This window comes from Somniosus microcephalus, chromosome 7 (genome assembly GCF_052327205.1).
Source record: "Somniosus microcephalus isolate GS21.2 chromosome 7, FLI_Smic_1.0, whole genome shotgun sequence".
Lineage (NCBI taxonomy): Eukaryota > Metazoa > Chordata > Chondrichthyes > Squaliformes > Somniosidae > Somniosus > Somniosus microcephalus.
Genome location: NC_140993.1, coordinates 201,827,612 through 201,849,005, shown reverse-complemented (window position 1 = coordinate 201,849,005; position 21,394 = coordinate 201,827,612). Strand labels below are relative to the sequence as shown.

The 21,394-nt window shown below is 47.2% G+C and overlaps 1 protein-coding gene across 4 annotated transcripts in view; it reads right to left on the bottom strand.

The window, feature by feature from the left end:
* Positions 1–20,444, bottom strand: part of LOC147115084 (activin receptor type-1-like) — a 268,348-nt gene extending 247,904 nt beyond the window's left edge. For all 4 annotated transcript variants that reach the window (XM_085993344.1, XM_085993342.1, XM_085993347.1 and 1 more), the window contains exon 1: positions 20,337–20,444. The gene's annotated coding sequence lies outside the window, so the exon portion shown is untranslated. The remainder of the gene's footprint in view (positions 1–20,336) is intronic.
* Positions 20,445–21,394: the final 950 nt, after the last annotated feature.

Here is a 21,394-nt window from a genome sequence, read left to right as displayed (position 1 = left end):
GCTTCTATTGTGTGTTTTTCCCATTTAGTGTAGCTTTGGTGATTTAGCGGGCCCCATACTTCACTACCGTACAGTGCAATGGGCAGGATTATGCTGTCAAAAATTTTGAGCCAGATTTTGATTGGGATTTGGATGTTGTAGAATTTTCTTTTTATTGCATATAGGGCTCTTCGGGCTTTTTCTTTTAGTGCATTCACTGCTATGCTGAAGCTCCCTGATGCTGTAATAGTTAGACCAAGGTAGGTGTAGCTCATAGTGTGTCCTATAGTGGTATCACTGAGGGTAAACTGGTATTTGTTTTCCTGACATCTGGGTCTTTTCTGAAAAATCATGATGTTGGTTTTCTTTAGATTTACTGTTAGAGCCCAATTTTGGCAGTATTTGTCGAGTAGGTCTAGTTGTTGCTGTAATCCCTGTTCTGTGGGAGACAGCAGAACCAGGTCGTCCGCATAGAACAGGGACTTCACTTCTCCATCCAGGAGACGGAGACCTGGTGACTCGCTTTGCTCTAGCATGTCTGCTAATTCATTTATGTATATGTTGAACAGGGTCGGGCTCAAATTGCAGCCCTGCCGGACGCCTCTTCTCTGGGTGAAGAAATCGGTGCGTTTGTCTCCAATTTTGACCCCGCATTTGTTTTTCAGATACATTGATTTAATAAGGTCATAGACTTTGCCCCCTATTCCACACTGAAGAAGTTTATAATAGAGCCCTTCGTGCCATATAGAGTCAAAGGCTTTCTTGAAGTCGATGAAACAGGCGAATATTTTCCCATTTTTTGTTTGGTGTTTATGTTTTTCAATGAGGGTGTGAAGGGTATAGATATGGTCGGCGGTGCGGTGTTTTGGAAGAAAGCCTATTTGGTTTTTTCTGAGGATATTATGTTTGTTAAGAAAATCAAGTAATCTACTATTTAGAATACTGCAGAATAACTTCCCTAGACAACTGTTGACACAGATGCCGCGGTAGTTATTTGGGTCTGATTTGTTTCCACTTTTATATATGGGGGAGATTAGTCCTTGGCACCAGATATCGGGAAAACAGCCTGAGCGTAATATGATGTTGAATAGTTTGAGTATCGCACCCTGCATCTCCATATTGCTGAACTTTAGCATTTCATTTTTGATGTTGTCTGGGCCACAGGCTTTCTTTAGGTGGAGAGATTTTGTTTTTGTGGCCAGTTCTTTCCATGTGATTGGGGAGTCTAGAGGGTTTTGGTTGTCTTTAATTGTTGCTTCTAATGTGTGGAGTTTTTCTGTGACCTGATGTTGACTTGGGTTTGTTTTGTTTTTTGGGATGTCTTTGTAGAGGTTTTCAAAATGTGTTCTCCAGATGTCGCCATCTTGGATTGGTAATGCTTGCAATTGTGTTGTACTCAGGTTATTCCACATTTCCCAGAATTGTTTTGGATTGGTGGAGTTTTCAATTTCTTCGAGTATTTTGTGGGTATAGTTTTGTGTTTTGTTCCTAATGGTGTGTTTATATCTTTTGAGGGTTTCATTGTATCTAGTACGTAGGTCCGGATTGTTTGGTTGCCGATGCTTTTGGTTTGATATTTTTCTCAGGTCTTTTCTGGCATTTTTGCATTCGTGGTCAAACCATTTCATATTTTTATTTTGTCTTTTGTGATGCTTCCTCTTCTGTTTCACGAGGTCGGCTTTTACAGCTGCCTCATGGAAGATCATATTTATATCCTCTATGGCCGTGTTTACACCATCTCTGGTGATCTCATATAGATTTTCTTTAAATTTTGAAATTTTACTTGTGAGATCAGGTGAATTTAGTGCTGTGATGAATTTATCTCCACTGTCTGGGGCCCATCTGTATGTCTGGTTTATTTTATGTAGCTTACTGTGTTCCTTTTTTGTGTCTGTAGTTTGGGCAGAAAGTTTAAGGTACACATTTATTTGGTTATGGTCTGAGAGGGGGGATTGCTGCCTGACAGTGAATGCATTGATATCGCAGGGGTCCAGGTCAGTGATTGTATAGTCCACCACACTAGACCCAAGAGTTGAGGAGTATGTGAGTCTCTCTCTCTCCCCAGGCTGTCTCTCTCTCTCTCTCTCCCCAGGCTGTCTCTCTCTCTCTCTCCCCAGGCTGTCAGTTCAAGTTCAGTTCAGTTCAGTTCAGTTCAAATGCTTTATTGGCATGAAAGTTTACAGAGAACCATATTGCCAAAGCTTACATTGCAAAAAGGTACAGTTTTCCAACATTCTGTAGGTGTCAATCGATTTGACATTTGTTGGGTATATACAATATTACTTTTAAACAATATTAATTTTAAACAGTCTTTCTACTTCATTTGGTACGTTCAATATTAATTTTAAACAGTCTTACTTTTAAACAGTCCTCAGGTTGTGACATGTTGTTACATATTTAGCCCCAAGGTATGGTCTGTCTCCTTCTCCTAGGACTAATCTCAATTTTGACAGATCATCCAATTCCTTGAAATCTGGGGTTGTTTGGCTTAGCTTGTTGAATAATATGTTTCTTGATGTGTTGAATTTTTCGCATTTTAGGAGGAAATGCATTTCTGTTTCAACCTCGCCAGCCAGACATTGATCGCATATTCTATTCTCTCTAGGCTGCCAGGATTTCTTGTATCTGCCTTTTTCAATTTCCAGTTGGTGGTCGCTTAGTCTGTACCTGGTGAGGGTCTGTCTCTGTTTTGTGTCTCTGATGGTCGTGAGGTAGTCTGCCAGTTTATATTCTCTTTTTAGGGCCCGGTAACATTCTAATCTGCTTTGGCTTTCGGTTATTTTGTTCCAATGTTCCAGGTAGGTTTCTTTGCATTTTTTAATGATTTGGTTCACTCGGATTGGTGTTTGGACGGCTGTGTTGGTCTGGGGCTGGTCAGGGTCCGGCTGAGTACTTAATTTCAGTAGCAGCTGACTCAGGGGACTCTTTTCTGGGTTTAGCTCTTGGGTCTGAAAGGCTTTGAAATGAAGGGTGTCTGGGGAGCTAGATTTGAGGTGATTTAGGAAGTTTAGTGCTCGTTTTTGGATGTTTATTATCAGTGGGTATCTGCCTAGTTCGGCTCTGCATGCATTTGTTGGCGTTTTTCTTTGGGTGCGAAGGATGCTTCGGCAGAATTCTGCATGTAGGGCTTCTATTGTGTGTTTTTCCCATTTAGTGCAGCTTTGGTGATTTAGCGGGCCCCATACTTCACTACCGTACAGTGCAATGGGCAGGATTATGCTGTCAAAAATTTTGAGCCAGATTTTGATTGGGATTTGGATGTTGTAGAATTTTCTTTTTATTGCATATAGGGCTCTTCGGGCTTTTTCTTTTAGTGCATTCACTGCTATGCTGAAGCTCCCTGATGCTGTAATAGTTAGACCAAGGTAGGTGTAGCTCATAGTGTGTCCTATAGTGGTATCACTGAGGGTAAACTGGTATTTGTTTTCCTGACATCTGGGTCTTTTCTGAAAAATCATGATGTTGGTTTTCTTTAGATTTACTGTTAGAGCCCAATTTTGGCAGTATTTGTCGAGTAGGTCTAGTTGTTGCTGTAATCCCTGTTCTGTGGGAGACAGCAGAACCAGGTCGTCCGCATAGAACAGGGACTTCACTTCTCCATCCAGGAGACGGAGACCTGGTGACTCGCTTTGCTCCAGCATGTCTGCTAATTCATTTATGTATATGTTGAACAGGGTCGGGCTCAAATTGCAGCCCTGCCGGACGCCTCTTCTCTGGGTGAAGAAATCGGTGCGTTTGTCTCCAATTTTGACCCCGCATTTGTTTTTCAGATACATTGATTTAATAAGGTCATAGACTTTGCCCCCTATTCCACACTGAAGAAGTTTATAATAGAGCCCTTCGTGCCATATAGAGTCAAAGGCTTTCTTGAAGTCGATGAAACAGGCGAATATTTTCCCATTTTTTGTTTGGTGTTTATGTTTTTCAATGAGGGTGTGAAGGGTATAGATATGGTCGGCGGTGCGGTGTTTTGGAAGAAAGCCTATTTGGTTTTTTCTGAGGATATTATGTTTGTTAAGAAAATCAAGTAATCTACTATTTAGAATACTGCAGAATAACTTCCCTAGACAACTGTTGACACAGATGCCGCGGTAGTTATTTGGGTCTGATTTGTTTCCACTTTTATATATGGGGGAGATTAGTCCTTGGCACCAGATATCGGGAAAACAGCCTGAGCGTAATATGATGTTGAATAGTTTGAGTATCGCACCCTGCATCTCCATATTGCTGAACTTTAGCATTTCATTTTTGATGTTGTCTGGGCCACAGGCTTTCTTTAGGTGGAGAGATTTTGTTTTTGTGGCCAGTTCTTTCCGTGTGATTGGGGAGTCTAGAGGGTTTTGGTTGTCTTTAATTGTTGCTTCTAATGTGTGGAGTTTTTCTGTGACCTGATGTTGACTTGTGTTTGTTTTGTTTTTTGGGATGTCTTTGTAGAGGTTTTCAAAATGTGTTCTCCAGATGTCGCCATCTTGGATTGGTAATGCTTGCAATTGTGTTGTACTCAGGTTATTCCACATTTCCCAGAATTGTTTTGGATTGGTGGAGTTTTCAATTTCTTCGAGTATTTTGTGGGTATAGTTTTGTGTTTTGTTCCTAATGGTGTGTTTATATCTTTTGAGGGTTTCGTTGTATCTAGTACGTAGGTCCGGGTTGTTTGGTTGCCGATGCTTTTGGTTTGATATTTTTCTCAGGTCTTTTCTGGCATTTTTGCATTCGTGGTCAAACCATTTCATATTTTTATTTTGTCTTTTGTGATGCTTCCTCTTCTGTTTCACGAGGTCGGCTTTTACAGCTGCCTCATGGAAGATCATATTTATATCCTCTATGGCCGTGTTTACACCATCTCTGGTGATCTCATATAGATTTTCTTTAAATTTTGAAATTTTACTTGTGAGATCAGGTGAATTTAGTGCTGTGATGAATTTATCTCCACTGTCTGGGGCCCATCTGTATGTCTGGTTTATTTTATGTAGCTTACTGTGTTCTTTTTTTGTGTCTGTAGTTTGGGCAGAAAGTTTAAGGTACACATTTATTTGGTTATGGTCTGAGAGGGGGGATTGCTGCCTGACAGTGAATGCGTTGATATCGCAGGGGTCCAGGTCAGTGATTGTATAGTCCACCACACTAGACCCAAGAGTTGAGGAGTATGTGAGTCTCCCTTGGGAGTCCCCTCTGAACCTACCATTAACTATGTACAGGCCTAAGGCTCGGCAGAGTTGCACTACCTCCCTACCGCTTTTATTTATTTCACGATCAAGGTTGTTCCGATTTGCGATGGCTGGTGTGACATCTAAAGGGGTCTGGCCAAACACATGGTTGTTTCCCTGTGGGTCTATGAAGTCAGGTTCACAACCAGTCCTTGCATTTAGGTCCCCACATATTATCACCTTTCCTTGGGCCTGGAAATGGCTGATTTCCATGTGGAGAGTATCAAATAACTCCTCTTCGAAATATGGCGAATCTATTGGAGGTATGTAGATCGCACATAAGTAAACATCTTTTTTTGCTATTCCTATATTTTTATCTAGTTTTAGCCATACGTGTGATTTCCCCTGTTTTACCGGTGAGATGTGTTTGTCCAGTTCTCCCTTATACCACACCAATATTCCCCCGGAGGTTCTGCCCTTGCGTGTTTTAGTGTTCTTTACTGAGGGCACAATGATTTCATGGTACATTGGAGGACAGTGGGTCGGCATGTCCTTTTGGCACCATGTTTCTGTTAACACAATTATATCAATGTCTTTTATAGCTTTTAGGAATTCAGGGTCTGTACTCTTCATCCCAAAAGTTGAGGAGCGGAGGCCCTGGATATTCCAGCAGCTTATGTGGAAAGAACGCATTTATATAGTTCAATAAAACGAAATAAAATGGACCTATTTTGTGGGATGAGTGTGGAAACACTATTTTCTATAATGCTAAGTGATGATTTAGTATAAATTTCATGAGGCATGCACATATATCTATCTAATAATAGTAATAATACTGATAAGATAACAATAATGATAATGATAAATAACAATATTAATAATTTCTCCGGCTTTCTATCAGGCTGTTCAGCATCGTCATGATCTTTCTCAGTTCTTGGTCTACAGTCTGTGGTCTAGAGGGGGGTCTTGGGTCAGGTATAAAAGCACGGTTCTGTTGTCGGTTTTGTAAAGGGGGGTGGGGGACATTGGTGGTCCTGTTTGGGCTCCCAATGGTAGGGGGGGTGGGAGGGCTGCCTCTCTCTCTCCCCAGGCTGTCTCTCTCTCTCTCTCCCCAGGCTGTCTCTCTCTCTCTCTCTCTCCCCAGGCTGTCTCTCTCTCTCTCTCTCTCTCTCCCCAAGCTGTCTCTCTCTCTCTCCCCAGGCTGTCTCTCTCTCTCCCCAGGCTGTCTCTCTCTCTCTCTCTCTCCCCAGGCTGTCTCTCTCTCTCTCTCCCTCCCCAGGCTGTCTCTCTCTCTCTCTCCCCAAGCTGTCTCTCTCTCTCTCTCTCCCCAGGCTGTCTCTCTCTCTCTCTCTCTCCCCAGGCTGTCTCTCTCTCTCTCTCCCCAGGCTGTCTCTCTCTCTCTCTCTCCCCAGGCTGTCTCTCTCTCTCTCTCTCTCTCCCCAGGCTGTCTCTCTCTCCCTCTCTCTCTCTCCCCAGGCTGTCTCTCTCTCTCTCTCTCCCCAGGCTCTCTCTCTCTCTCTCTCTCTCCCCAGGCTCTCTCTCTCTCTCTCTCTCCCCAGGCTCTCTCTCTCTCTCTCTCTCTCCCCAGGCTCTCTCTCTCTCTCTCTCTCTCCCCAGGCTCTCTCTCTCTCTCCCCAGGCTGTCTCTCTCTCTCCAATTCCAATTCCAATTCCAATTAAAATGCTTTATTGGCATGAAAGTTTACAGAGAACCATATTGCCAAAGCTTACATAGCAAAATGGTACAGTTTTCCAACATTCTGTAGGTGTCAATCGATTTGACATTTGTTGGGTACATACAATATTACTTTTAAACAATATTAATTTTAAACAGTCTTTGTACTTCATTTGGTACGTTCAATATTAATTTTAAACAGTCTTAATTTTAAACAGTCCTCAGGTTGTGACATGTTGTTACATATTTGGCCCCAAGGTATGGTCTGTCTCCTTCTCCTAGGACTAATCTCAATTTTGACAGATCATCCAATTCCTTGAAATCTGGGGTTGTTTGGCTTAGCTTGTTGAATAATATGTTTCTTGATGTGTTGAATTTTTCGCATTTTAGGAGGAAATGCATTTCTGTTTCAACCTCGCCAGCCAGACATTGATCGCATATTCTATTCTCTCTAGGCTGCCAGGATTTCTTGTATCTGCCTTTTTCAATTTCCAGTTGGTGGTCGCTTAGTCTGTACCTGGTGAGGGTCTGTCTCTGTTTTGTGTCTCTGATGGTCGTGAGGTAGTCTGCCAGTTTATATTCTCTTTTTAGGGCCCGGTAACATTCTAATCTGCTTTGGCTTTCGGTTATTTTGTTCCAATGTTCCAGGTAGGTTTCTTTGCATTTTTTAATGATTTGGTTCACTCGGATTGGTGTTTGGGCGGCTGTGTTGGTCTGGGGCTGGTCAGGGTCCGGCTGAGTACTTAGTTTCCGTAGCAGCTGACTCAGGGGACTCTTTTCTGGGTTTAGCTCTTGGGTCTGAAAGGCTTTGAAATGAAGGGTGTCTGGGGAGCTAGATTTGAGGTGATTTAGGAAGTTTAGTGCTCGTTTTTGGATGTTTATTATCAGTGGGTATCTGCCTAGTTCGGCTCTGCATGCATTTGTTGGCGTTTTCCTTTGGGTGCGAAGGATGCTTCGGCAGAATTCTGCATGTAGGGCTTCTATTGTATGTTTTTCCCATTTAGTGTAGCTTTGGTGATTTAGCGGGCCCCATACTTCACTACCGTACAGTGCAATGGGCAGGATTATGCTGTCAAATATTTTGAGCCAGATTTTGATTGGGATTTGGATGTTGTAGAATTTTCTTTTTATTGCATATAGGGCTCTTCGGGCTTTTTCTTTTAGTGCATTCACTGCTATGCTGAAGCTCCCTGATGCTGTAATAGTTAGACCAAGGTAGGTGTAGCTCATAGTGTGTCCTATAGTGGTATCACTGAGGGTAAACTGGTATTTGTTTTCCTGACATCTGGGCCTTTTTTGAAAAATCATGATGTTGGTTTTCTTTAGATTTACTGTTAGAGCCCAATTTTGGCAGTATTTGTCGAGTAGGTCTAGTTGTTGCTGTAATCCCTGTTCTGTGGGAGACAGCAGAACCAGGTCGTCCGCATAGAACAGGGATTTCACTTCTCCATCTAGGAGACGGAGACCTGGTGACTCGCTTTGCTCCAGCATGTCTGCTAATTCATTTATGTATATGTTGAACAGGGTCGGGCTCAAATTGCAGCCCTGCCGGACGCCTCTTCTCTGGGTGAAGAAATCGGTGCGTTTGTCTCCAATTTTGACCCCGCATTTGTTTTTCAGATACATTGATTTAATAAGGTCATAGACTTTGCCCCCTATTCCACATTGAAGAAGTTTATAATAGAGCCCTTCGTGCCATATAGAGTCAAAGGCTTTCTTGAAGTCGATGAAACAGGCGAATATTTTCCCATTTTTTGTTTGGTGTATATGTTTTTCAATGAGGGTGTGAAGGGTATAGATATGGTCGGCGGTGCGGTGTTTTGGAAGAAAGCCTATTTGGTTTTTTCTGAGGATATTATGTTTGTTAAGAAAATCAAGTAATCTACTATTTAGAATACTGCAGAATAACTTCCCTAGACAACTGTTGACACAGATGCCGCGGTAGTTATTTGGGTCTGATTTGTTTCCGCTTTTATATATGGGGGAGATTAGTCCTTGGCACCAGATATCGGGAAAACAGCCTGAACGTAATATGATGTTGAATAATTTGAGTACCGCACCCTGCATCTCCATATTGCTGAACTTGAGCATTTCATTTTTGATGTTGTCTGGGCCACAGGCTTTCTTTAGGTGGAGAGATTTTGTTTTTGTGGCCATTTCTTTCCATGTGATTGGGGAGTCTAGAGGGTTTTGGTTGTCTTTGATTGTTGCTTCTAATGTGTGGAGTTTTTCTGTGACCTGATGTTGACTTGGGTTTGTTTCGTTTATTGGGATGTCTTTGTAGAGGTTTTCAAAATGTGTTCTCCAGATGTCGCCATCTTGGATTGGTAATGCTTGCAATTGTGTTGTACTCAGGTTATTCCACATTTCCCAGAATTGTTTTGGGTTGGTGGAGTTTTCAATTTCTTCTAGTATTTTGTGGGTATAGTTTTGTGTTTTGTTCCTAATGGTGTGTTTATATCTTTTGAGGGTTTCATTGTATCTAGTACGTAGGTCCGGATTGTTTGGTTGGCGATGCTTTTGGTTTGATATTTTTCTCAGGTCTTTTCTGGCATTTTTGCATTCGTGGTCAAACCATTTCTTATTTTTATTTTGTCTTTTGTGACTCTTCCTCTTCTGTTTCACGAGGTCGGCTTTTACAGCTGCCTCATGAAAGATCATATTTATATCCTCTATGGCCATGTTTACCCCATCTCTGGTGATCTCATATAGATTTTCTTTAAATTTTGAAATTTTACTTGTGAGATCAGGTGAATTTAGTGCTGTGATGAATTTATCTCCACTGTCTGGGGCCCATCTGTATGTCTGGTTTATTTTATGTAGCTTACTGGGTTCCTTTTTTGTGTCTGTAGTTTGGGCAGAAAGTTTAAGGTACACATTTATTTGGTTATGGTCTGAGAGGGGGGATTGCTGCCTGACAGTGAATGCGTTGATATCGCAGGGGTCCAGGTCAGTGATTGTATAATCCACCACACTAGACCCAAGAGTTGAGGAATATGTGAGTCTCCCTAAGGAGTCCCCTCTGAACCTACCGTTAACTATGTACAGGCCTAAGGCTCGGCAGAGTTGCACTACCTCCCTACCGCTTTTATTTATTTCACAATCGAGGTTGTTTCGGTTTGCGATGGCTGGTGTGACATATAGAGGGGTCTGGCCAAACACATGGTTGTTGCCCTGTGGGTCTATGAAGTCAGGTTCACATCCTGTCCTTGCATTTAGGTCCCCACATAGTAGCACCTTTCCTTGGGCCTGGAAATGGCTGATTTCCATGTGGAGAGTGTCAAATATCTCCTCTTCAAAATATGGCGATTCTATTGGAGGTATGTAGATCGCACATAAGTAAACATCGTTTTTTGCTATTCCTATATTTTTATCTAATTTTAGCCATACGTGTGATTTTCCCTGTTTTATCGGTGAGATGTGTTTGTTCAGTTCTCCTTTATACCACACCAGGATTCCCCCGGAGGTTCTGCCCTTGCGTGTCTTAATGTTCTTTACTGAAGGCACAATAATTTCATGGTACATTGGGGGACAGTGGGTCGGCATGTCCTTTTGGCACCATGTTTCTGTTAACACAATTATATCAATGTCTTTTATAGCTTTTAGGAATTCAGGGTCTGTACTCTTCATCCCAAAAGTTGAGGAGCGGAGGCCCTGGATATTCCAGCAGCTTATGTGGAAAGAACGCATTTATATAGTTCAATAAAACGAAATAAAATGGACCTATTTTGTGGGATGAGTGTGGAAACACTATTTTCTATAATGCTAAATGATGATTTAGTATAAATTTCATGAGGCATGCACATATATCTATCTAATAGTAGTAATAATACTGATAAGATAACAATAATGATAATGATAAATAACAATATTAATAATTTCTCCGGCTTTCTATCAGGCTGTTCAGCATCGTCATGATCTTTCTCAGTTCTTGGTCTACAGTCTGTGGTCTAGAGGGGGGTCTTGGGTTCTGTTGTTGGTTTTGTAAAGGGGGGTGGGGGACATTGGTGGTCCTGTTTGGGTTACGGCTCCCAATGGTAGAGGGGGTGGGAGGGCTGCGTCTTTTGGCAGTGTTTCTCTCTCTCTCTCCCCAGGCTGTCTCTCTCTCTCTCTCTCTCCCCAGGCTGTCTCTCTCTCTCTCTCTCTCTCCCCAGGCTGTCTCTCTCCCTCTCTCTCTCCCCAGGCTGTCTCTCTCCCTCTCTCCCCAGGCTGTCTCTCTCCCTCTCTCTCTCCCCAGGCTGTCTCTCTCCCTCTCTCTCTCTCTCTCTCCCCAGGCTGTCTCTCTCCCTCTCTCCCCAGGCTGTCTCTCTCCCTCTCTCCCCAGGCTGTCTCTCTCTCTCTCTCTCTCTCTCCCCAGGCTGTCTCTCTCCCTCTCTCTCTCCCCAGGCTGTCTCTCTCCCTCTCTCTCTCCCCAGGCTGTCTCTCTCCCTCTCTCTCTCCCCAGGCTGTCTCTCTCCCTCTCTCTCTCTCTCCCCAGGCTCTCTCTCTCTCTCCCCAGGCTGTCTCTCTCTCTCTCTCTCTCTCTCCCCAGGCTGTCTCTCTCTCTCTCTCTCTCCCCAGGCTGTCTCTCTCTCTCTCTCTCTCTCCCCAGGCTGTCTCTCTCCCTCTCTCTCTCCCCAGGCTGTCTCTCTCCCTCTCTCCCCAGGCTGTCTCTCTCTCTCTCTCTCTCCCCAGGCTGTCTCTCTCCCTCTCTCTCTCTCTCTCTCCCCAGGCTGTCTCTCTCCCTCTCTCCCCAGGCTGTCTCTCTCTCTCTCTCTCTCTCTCTCCCCAGGCTGTCTCTCTCTCTCTCTCTCCCCAGGCTGTCTCTCTCCCTCTCTCTCTCCCCAGGCTGTCTCTCTCCCTCTCTCTCTCCCCAGGCTGTCTCTCTCCCTCTCTCTCTCCCCAGGCTGTCTCTCTCCCTCTCTCTCTCCCCAGGCTGTCTCTCTCCCTCTCTCTCTCCCCAGGCTGTCTCTCTCCCTCTCTCTCTCCCCAGGCTGTCTCTCTCCCTCTCTCTCTCCCCAGGCTGTCTCTCTCCCTCTCTCTCTCCCCAGGCTGTCTCTCTCCCTCTCTCTCTCCCCAGGCTGTCTCTCTCCCTCTCTCTCTCTCTCCCCAGGCTGTCTCTCTCCCTCTCTCTCTCTCTCCCCAGGCTGTCTCTCTCCCTCTCTCTCTCTCTCCCCAGGCTGTCTCTCTCCCTCTCTCTCTCTCTCCCCAGGCTGTCTCTCTCCCTCTCTCTCTCCCCAGGCTGTCTCTCTCCCTCTCTCTCTCCCCAGGCTGTCTCTCTCCCTCTCTCTCTCCCCAGGCTGTCTCTCTCCCTCTCTCTCTCCCCAGGCTGTCTCTCTCCCTCTCTCTCTCCCCAGGCTGTCTCTCTCCCTCTCTCTCTCCCCAGGCTGTCTCTCTCCCTCTCTCTCCCCCCAGGCTGTCTCTCTCCCTCTCTCTCTCCCCAGGCTGTCTCTCTCCCTCTCTCTCTCCCCAGGCTGTCTCTCTCCCTCTCTCTCTCCCCAGGCTGTCTCTCTCCCTCTCTCTCTCCCCAGGCTGTCTCTCTCCCTCTCTCTCCCCAGGCTGTCTCTCTCCCTCTCTCTCTCTCTCTCCCCAGGCTGTCTCTCTCCCTCTCTCTCTCTCTCTCCCCAGGCTGTCTCTCTCCCTCTCTCTCTCTCTCTCCCCAGGCTGTCTCTGTCCCTCTCTCTCTCTCTCTCCCCAGGCTGTCTCTCTCCCTCTCTCTCTCTCCCCAGGCTGTCTCTCTCCCTCTCTCTCCCCAGGCTGTCTCTCTCCCTCTCTCTCTCTCTCTCCCCCCAGGCTGTCTCTCTCCCTCTCTCTCTCTCTCTCCCCAGGCTGTCTCTCTCCCTCTCTCTCTCTCTCTCCCCAGGCTGTCTCTCTCCCTCTCTCCCCAGGCTGTCTCTCTCCCTCTCTCTCCCTCTCTCTCTCTCTCCCCAGGCTGTCTCTCTCCCTCCCCAGGCTGTCTCTCTCCCTCTCTCTCTCTCTCTCCCCAGGCTGTCTCTCTCCCTCTCTCTCTCTCTCTCCCCAGGCTGTCTCTCTCCCTCTCTCTCTCTCTCTCCCCAGGCTGTCTCTCTCCCTCCCTCTCTCTCTCTCCCCAGGCTGTCTCTCTCCCTCTCTCTCTCTCTCTCCCCAAGCTGTCTCTCTCCCTCTCTCTCTCTCTCTCCCCAGGCTGTCTCTCTCCCTCTCTCTCTCTCTATCTCCCAGGCTGTCTCTCTCCCTCTCCCCAGGCTGTCTCTCTCCCTCTCTCTCTCCCCCTCTCTCTCTCTCTCTCCCCAGGCTGTCTCTCTCTCTCTCTCTCTCTCTCCCCAGGCTGTCTCTCTCCCTCTCTCTCTCTCTCTCCCCAGGCTGTCTCTCTCCCTCTCTCTCTCTCTCTCCCCAGGCTGTCTCTCTCCCTCTCTCTCCCCAGGCTGTCTCTCTCCCTCTCTCTCTCTCTCTCCCCAGGCTGTCTCTCTCCCTCTCTCTCCCCAGGCTGTCTCTCCCTCTCTCTCTCTCTCCCCAGGCTGTCTCTCTCCCTCTCTCTCTCTCTCTCCCCAGGCTGTCTCTCTCCCTCCCTCTCTCTCTCTCCCCAGGCTGTCTCTCTCCCTCTCTCTCTCTCTCTCCCAGGCTGTCTCTCTCCCTCTCTCTCTCTCTCTCCCCAGGCTGTCTCTCTCCCTCTCTCTCTCTCTCTCCCCAGGCTGTCTCTCTCCCTCTCTCTCCCCAGGCTGTCTCTCTCCCTCTCTCTCCCCAGGCTGTCTCTCTCCTCTCTCTCCCCAGGCTGTCTCTCTCCCAGGCTGTCTCTCTCTCTCTCTCTCCCAGGCTGTCTCTCTCCCTCTCTCTCTCTGTCTCTCTCCCTCTCTCTCTCTCTCTCCCCAGGCTGTCTCTCTCCCTCTCTCTCTCTCTCTCCCCAGGCTGTCTCTGTCCCTCTCTCTCTCTCTCTCTCCCCAGGCTGTCTCTCTCCCTCTCTCTCTCTCTCTCCCCAGGCTGTCTCTCTCCCTCTCTCTCTCTCTCTCCCCAGGCTGTCTCTCTCCCTCTCTCTCTCTCTCTCCCCAGGCTGTCTCTCTCCCTCTCTCTCTCTCTCTCCCCAGGCTGTCTCTCTCCCTCTCTCTCTCTCTCTCCCCAGGCTGTCTCTCTCCCTCTCTCTCTCTCTCTCCCCAGGCTGTCTCTCTCCCTCTCTCTCCCCAGGCTGTCTCTCTCCCTCTCTCTCCCCAGGCTGTCTCTCTCCCTCTCTCTCCCAGGCTGTCTCTCTCTCCCCAGGCTGTCTCTCTCCCTCTCTCTCTCTCCCCAGGCTGTCTCTCTCCCTCTCTCTCTCTCTCTCCCCAGGCTGTCTCTCTCCCTCTCTCTCTCTCTCTCCCCAGGCTGTCTCTGTCCCTCTCTCTCTCTCTCTCCCCAGGCTGTCTCTCTCCTCTCTCTCTCTCTCCCCAGGCTGTCTCTGTCCCTCTCTCTCTCTCTCTCCCCAGGCTGTCTCTCTCCCTCTCTCTCTCTCCCCAGGCTGTCTCTCTCCCTCTCTCTCTCTCTCTCCCCAGGCTGTCTCTCTCCCTCTCTCTCTCTCTCTCCCCAGGCTGTCTCTCTCCCTCTCTCTCCCAGGACTGTCTCTCTCCCTCTCTCTCTCCCCAGGCTGTCTCTCTCCCTCTCTCCCCAGGCTGTCTCTCTCTCTCTCTCTCCCAGGCTGTCTCTCTCCCTCTCTCTCTCTCTCTCCCCCAGGCTGTCTCTCTCCCTCTCTCTCTCCCCCAGGCTGTCTCTCTCCCCTCTCTCTCTCTCTCTCCCCAGGCTGTCTCTCTCCCTCTCTCTCTCCCCAGGCTGTCTCTCTCCCTCTCTCTCTCCCCAGGCTGTCTCTCTCTCTCTCTCTCTCTCCCCAGGCTGTCTCTCTCCCTCGGCTGTCTCTCTCCCTCTCTCTCTCTCTCTCTCCCTCTCTCTCTCTCTCTCCCCAGGCTGTCTCTCTCCCTCTCTCCCCAGGCAGGCTGTCTCTCTCCCTCTCTCTCCCCAGGCTGTCTCTCTCTCTCCCCAGGCTGTCTCTCTCTCTCTCTCCCCAGGCTGTCTCTCTCTCTCTCTCCCCAGGCTGTCTCTCTCCCTCTCTCTCTCTCTCTCTCTCCCCAGGCTGTCTCTCTCCCTCTCTCTCTCTCTCTCTCTCCCAGGCTGTCTCTCTCCCTCTCTCTCTCTCCCTCTCCCCAGGCTGTCTCTCTCCCTCTCTCTCTCTCCCAGGCTGTCTCTCTCCCTCTCTCTCTCCCCAAGCTGCCTCTCTCCCTCTCTCTCTCTCTCTCCCCAGGCTGTCTCTCTCCCTCTCTCTCTCTCTCTCTCCCCAGGCTGTCTCTCTCCCTCTCTCTCTCCCCAGGCTGTCTCTCTCCCTCTCTCTCTCTCCCCAGGCTGTCTCTCTCCCTCTCTCTCTCTCTCTCTCCCCAGGCTGTCTCTCTCTCTCTCTCTCTCTCTCTCTCTCCCCAGGCTGTCTCTCTCCCTCTCTCTCTCTCTCCCCAGGCTGTCTCTCTCCCTCTCTCTCTCTCTCTCTCCCCAGGCTGTCTCTCTCCCTCTCTCTCTCTCTCCCCAGGCTGTCTCTCTCCCTCTCTCTCTCTCTCCCCAGGCTGTCTCTCTCCCTCTCTCTCTCCCCAGGCTGTCTCTCTCCCTCTCTCTCTCTCTCTCTCCCCAGGCTGTCTCTCTCCCTCTCTCTCTCTCTCTCTCTCTCTCCCCAGGCTGTCTCTCTCCCTCTCTCTCTCTCTCTCTCCCCAGGCTGTCTCTCTCCCTCTCTCTCTCTCTCTCTCCCCAGGCTGTCTCTCTCCCTCTCTCTCTCTCTCTCTCTCCCCAGGCTGTCTCTCTCCCTCTCTCTCTCTCTCTCCCCAGGCTGTCTCTCTCCCTCTCTCTCTCTCTCCCCAGGCTGTCTCTCTCCCTCTCTCTCTCTCTCTCCCCAGGCTGTCTCTCTCCCTCTCTCTCTCTCTCTCCCCAGGCTGTCCAATTCCAATTCCAATTAAAATGCTTTATTGGCATGAAAGTTTACAGAGAACCATATTGCCAAAGCTTACATAGCAAAAAGGTACAGTTTTCCAACATTCTGTAGGTGTCAATCGATTTGACATTTGTTGGGTACATACAATATTACTTTTAAACAATATTAATTTTAAACAGTCTTTGTACTTCATTTGGTACGTTCAATATTAATTTTAAACAGTCTTAATTTTAAACAGTCCTCAGGTTGTGACATGTTGTTACATATTTGGCCCCAAGGTATGGTCTGTCTCCTTCTCCTAGGACTAATCTCAATTTTGACAGATCATCCAATTCCTTGAAATCTGGGGTTGTTTGGCTTAGCTTGTTGAATAATATGTTTCTTGATGTGTTGAATTTTTCGCATTTTAGGAGGAAATGCATTTCTGTTTCAACCTCGCCAGCCAGACATTGATCGCATATTCTATTCTCTCTAGGCTGCCAGGATTTCTTGTATCTGCCTTTTTCAATTTCCAGTTGGTGGTCGCTTAGTCTGTACCTGGTGAGGGTCTGTCTCTGTTTTGTGTCTCTGATGGTCGTGAGGTAGTCTGCCAGTTTATATTCTCTTTTTAGGGCCCGGTAACATTCTAATCTGCTTTGGCTTTCGGTTATTTTGTTCCAATGTTCCAGGTAGGTTTCTTTGCATTTTTTAATGATTTGGTTCACTCGGATTGGTGTTTGGACGGCTGTGTTGGTCTGGGGCTGGTCAGGGTCCGGCTGAGTACTTAGTTTCCGTAGCAGCTGACTCAGGGGACTCTTTTCTGGGTTTAGCTCTTGGGTCTGAAAGGCTTTGAAATGAAGGGTGTCTGGGGAGCTAGATTTGAGGTGATTTAGGAAGTTTAGTGCTCGTTTTTGGATGTTTATTATCAGTGGGTATCTGCCTAGTTCGGCTCTGCATGCATTTGTTGGCGTTTTCCTTTGGGTGCGAAGGATGCTTCGGCAGAATTCTGCATGTAGGGCTTCTATTGTATGTTTTTCCCATTTAGTGTAGCTTTGGTGATTTAGCGGGCCCCATACTTCACTACCGTACAGTGCAATGGGCAGGATTATGCTGTCAAATATTTTGAGCCAGATTTTGATTGGGATTTGGATGTTGTAGAATTTTCTTTTTATTGCATATAGGGCTCTTCGGGCTTTTTCTTTTAGTGCATTCACTGCTATGCTGAAGCTCCCTGATGCTGTAATAGTTAGACCAAGGTAGGTGTAGCTCATAGTGTGTCCTATAGTGGTATCACTGAGGGTAAACTGGTATTTGTTTTCCTGACATCTGGGCCTTTTTTGAAAAATCATGATGTTGGTTTTCTTTAGATTTACTGTTAGAGCCCAATTTTGGCAGTATTTGTCGAGTAGGTCTAGTTGTTGCTGTAATCCCTGTTCTGTGGGAGACAGCAGAACCAGGTCGTCCGCATAGAACAGGGATTTCACTTCTCCATCTAGGAGACGGAGACCTGGTGACTCGCTTTGCTCCAGCATGTCTGCTAATTCATTTATGTATATGTTGAACAGGGTCGGGCTCAAATTGCAGCCCTGCCGGACGCCTCTTCTCTGGGTGAAGAAATCGGTGCGTTTGTCTCCAATTTTGACCCCGCATTTGTTTTTCAGATACATTGATTTAATAAGGTCATAGACTTTGCCCCCTATTCCACATTGAAGAAGTTTATAATAGAGCCCTTCGTGCCATATAGAGTCAAAGGCTTTCTTGAAGTCGATGAAACAGGCGAATATTTTCCCATTTTTTGTTTGGTGTATATGTTTTTCAATGAGGGTGTGAAGGGTATAGATATGGTCGGCGGTGCGGTGTTTTGGAAGAAAGCCTATTTGGTTTTTTCTGAGGATATTATGTTTGTTAAGAAAATCAAGTAATCTACTATTTAGAATACTGCAGAATAACTTCCCTAGACAACTGTTGACAGATGCCGCGGTAGTTATTTGGGTCTGATTTGTTTCCGCTTTTATATATGGGGGAGATTAGTCCTTGGCACCAGATATCGGGAAAACAGCCTGAACGTAATATGATGTTGAATAATTTGAGTACCGCACCCTGCATCTCCATATTGCTGAACTTGAGCATTTCATTTTTGATGTTGTCTGGGCCACAGGCTTTCTTTAGGTGGAGAGATTTTGTTTTTGTGGCCATTTCTTTCCATGTGATTGGGGAGTCTAGAGGGTTTTGGTTGTTTTTGATTGTTGCTTCTAATGTGTGGAGTTTTTCTGTGACCTGATGTTGACTTGGGTTTGTTTCGTTTATTGGGATGTCTTTGTAGAGGTTTTCAAAATGTGTTCTCCAGATGTCGCCATCTTGGATTGGTAATGCTTGCAATTGTGTTGTACTCAGGTTATTCCACATTTCCCAGAATTGTTTTGGGTTGGTGGAGTTTTCAATTTCTTCTAGTATTTTGTGGGTATAGTTTTGTGTTTTGTTCCTAATGGTGTGTTTATATCTTTTGAGGGTTTCATTGTATCTAGTACGTAGGTCCGGATTGTTTGGTTGGCGATGCTTTTGGTTTGATATTTTTCTCAGGTCTTTTCTGGCATTTTTGCATTCGTGGTCAAACCATTTCTTATTTTTATTTTGTCTTTTGTGACTCTTCCTCTTCTGTTTCACGAGGTCGGCTTTTACAGCTGCCTCATGAAAGATCATATTTATATCCTCTATGGCCATGTTTACCCCATCTCTGGTGATCTCATATAGATTTTCTTTAAATTTTGAAATTTTACTTGTGAGATCAGGTGAATTTAGTGCTGTGATGAATTTATCTCCACTGTCTGGGGCCCATCTGTATGTCTGGTTTATTTTATGTAGCTTACTGGGTTCCTTTTTTGTGTCTGTAGTTTGGGCAGAAAGTTTAAGGTACACATTTATTTGGTTATGGTCTGAGAGGGGGGATTGCTGCCTGACAGTGAATGCGTTGATATCGCAGGGGTCCAGGTCAGTGATTGTATAATCCACCACACTAGACCCAAGAGTTGAGGAATATGTGAGTCTCCCTAAGGAGTCCCCTCTGAACCTACCGTTAACTATGTACAGGCCTAAGGCTCGGCAGAGTTGCACTACCTCCCTACCGCTTTTATTTATTTCACAATCGAGGTTGTTTCGGTTTGCGATGGCTGGTGTGACATATAGAGGGGTCTGGCCAAACACATGGTTGTTGCCCTGTGGGTCTATGAAGTCAGGTTCACATCCTGTCCTTGCATTTAGGTCCCCACATAGTAGCACCTTTCCTTGGGCCTGGAAATGGCTGATTTCCATGTGGAGAGTGTCAAATATCTCCTCTTCAAAATATGGCGATTCTATTGGAGGTATGTAGATCGCACATAAGTAAACATCGTTTTTTGCTATTCCTATATTTTTATCTAATTTTAGCCATACGTGTGATTTTCCCTGTTTTATCGGTGAGATGTGTTTGTTCAGTTCTCCTTTATACCACACCAGGATTCCCCCGGAGGTTCTGCCCTTGCGTGTCTTAATGTTCTTTACTGAAGGCACAATAATTTCATGGTACATTGGGGGACAGTGGGTCGGCATGTCCTTTTGGCACCATGTTTCTGTTAACACAATTATATCAATGTCTTTTATAGCTTTTAGGAATTCAGGGTCTGTACTCTTCATCCCAAAAGTTGAGAAGCGGAGGCCCTGGATATTCCAGCAGCTTATGTGGAAAGAACGCATTTATATAGTTCAATAAAACGAAATAAAATGGACCTATTTTGTGGGATGAGTGTGGAAACACTATTTTCTATAATGCTAAATGATGATTTAGTATAAATTTCATGAGGCATGCACATATATCTATCTAATAGTAGTAATAATACTGATAAGATAACAATAATGATAATGATAAATAACAATATTAATAATTTCTCCGGCTTTCTATCAGGCTGTTCAGCATCGTCATGATCTTTCTCAGTTCTTGGTCTACAGTCTGTGGTCTAGAGGGGGGTCTTGGGTCAGGTATAAAAGCACGGTTCTGTCTCTCTCCCTCTCTCTCTCTCTCTCCCCAGGCTGTCTCTCTCCCTCTCTCTCCCCAGGCTGTCTCTCTCCCTCTCTCTCTCTCTCTCCAGGCTGTCTCTCTCCCTCTCTCTCTCCCCAGGCTGTCTCTCTCCCTCTCTCTCTCTCTCTCCCCAGGCTGTCTCTCTCCCTCTCTCTCTCTCTCTCCCCAGGCTGTCTCTCTCTCTCTCTCTCTCTCTCCCCAGGCTGTCTCTCTCCCTCTCTCTCTCTCTCTCCCCAGGCTGTCTCTCTCCCTCTCTCTCCCCAGGCTGTCTCTCTCCCTCTCTCTCTCTCCCCAGGCTGTCTCTCTCCCTCTCTCTCTCTCTCTCCCCAGGCTGTCTCTCTCCCTCTCTCTCTCTCCCCAGGCTGCCTCTCTCCCTCTCTCTCTCCCCAGGCTGCCTCTCTCCCCAGGCTGTCTCCCTCTCTCTCCCCCTCAGGCTGTCTCCCTCTCTCTCCCCCTCAGGCTGTCTCTCTCTCCCTCCCTCCCCCGTATGTTTCTCTCTCTCCCCTATTACTGTGCTGAATGAGATTAGGCCGGGCCGATGCGGCTGCCCTGAGCATGGCAGGCTCTTTGTGTGAATTAACTCCGGGCTGAGAGTCACCCCCCCGCCCCGCCCGGCCTTTACCTTCTCCGTGAGGCGCGGCGGGGCAGAGGGTCCCAGATCCGCCGATCGATGCTTTTTCTCCGGCTTCAGCCTAAAGTTTGGGTCCGCACCTTACGTCACCTCGTAACACACGCAACACGTCACCGCATAACACACGCACTTTGCGTCAGCACGTAACACACGAAGTTTACATCACCCCGCAACACAGTTTGAACAATGTCTGGATTTCTAGAGTGTCTGGGCACAGGGTCCCGGGGCGTCTGGGCACAGGGTCCCGGTCCGTCTGGGCACAGGGTCCCGGTCTCGGGGCGTCTGGGCACAGGGTCCCGGTCTCGGGGCGTCTGGGCACAGGGTCCCGGTCTCGGGGCGTCTGGGCACAGGGTCCCGGTCTCGGGGCGTCTGGGCACAGGGTCCCGGTCTCGGGGCGTCTGGGCACAGGGTCCCGGTCTCGGGGCGTCTGGGCACAGGGTCTCGGGGTGTCTGTACACAGGGTCCCGGTCTCGGGGTGTCTGTACACAGGGTCCCGGTCTCGGGGTGTCTGTACACAGGGTCCCGGGGTGTCTGTGCGCACAGGGTCTGAGGCTCCAAGGCCATGACCACCGGGTCTGACATTGGAACAAAGTAGGAGGCTGAGGACTAAGAGGTCTGAGTGGGAGTTGAGCGGAGAATTAAAATGACAGACGACTGGAAGTTTAAGATCACGCTTGACGGACTGAAGGAGGTGCTCCGCAAAGCGGTGACCCAATCTGCGTTGGGTGTCCCCAATGTAGAGGAGACTGCACTGTGAGCAGCAAATACAGTATACTAAATTGCAAGAAGTACAAGAAACTCGCTGGGTCAGATTTTGCGGTGGGTATGATGGTGTAATCTGAGAGTATGCCATCATACAGCCTTTGAAATTTACCGCATGCGCTAAATCCCAAACTTGCGATCTGTCAAGATCTGCACCGACAGGGAAATATTCATTGCTGAGTTGGTTACCACCAAAAATTTTATGGTTAGTGAAAGCAGGCACAGGAGCCTGTTTCACTGTGAAATGAACCCATTTGAGTGCGTCTGAAAGGATTGTTAACCGTTCT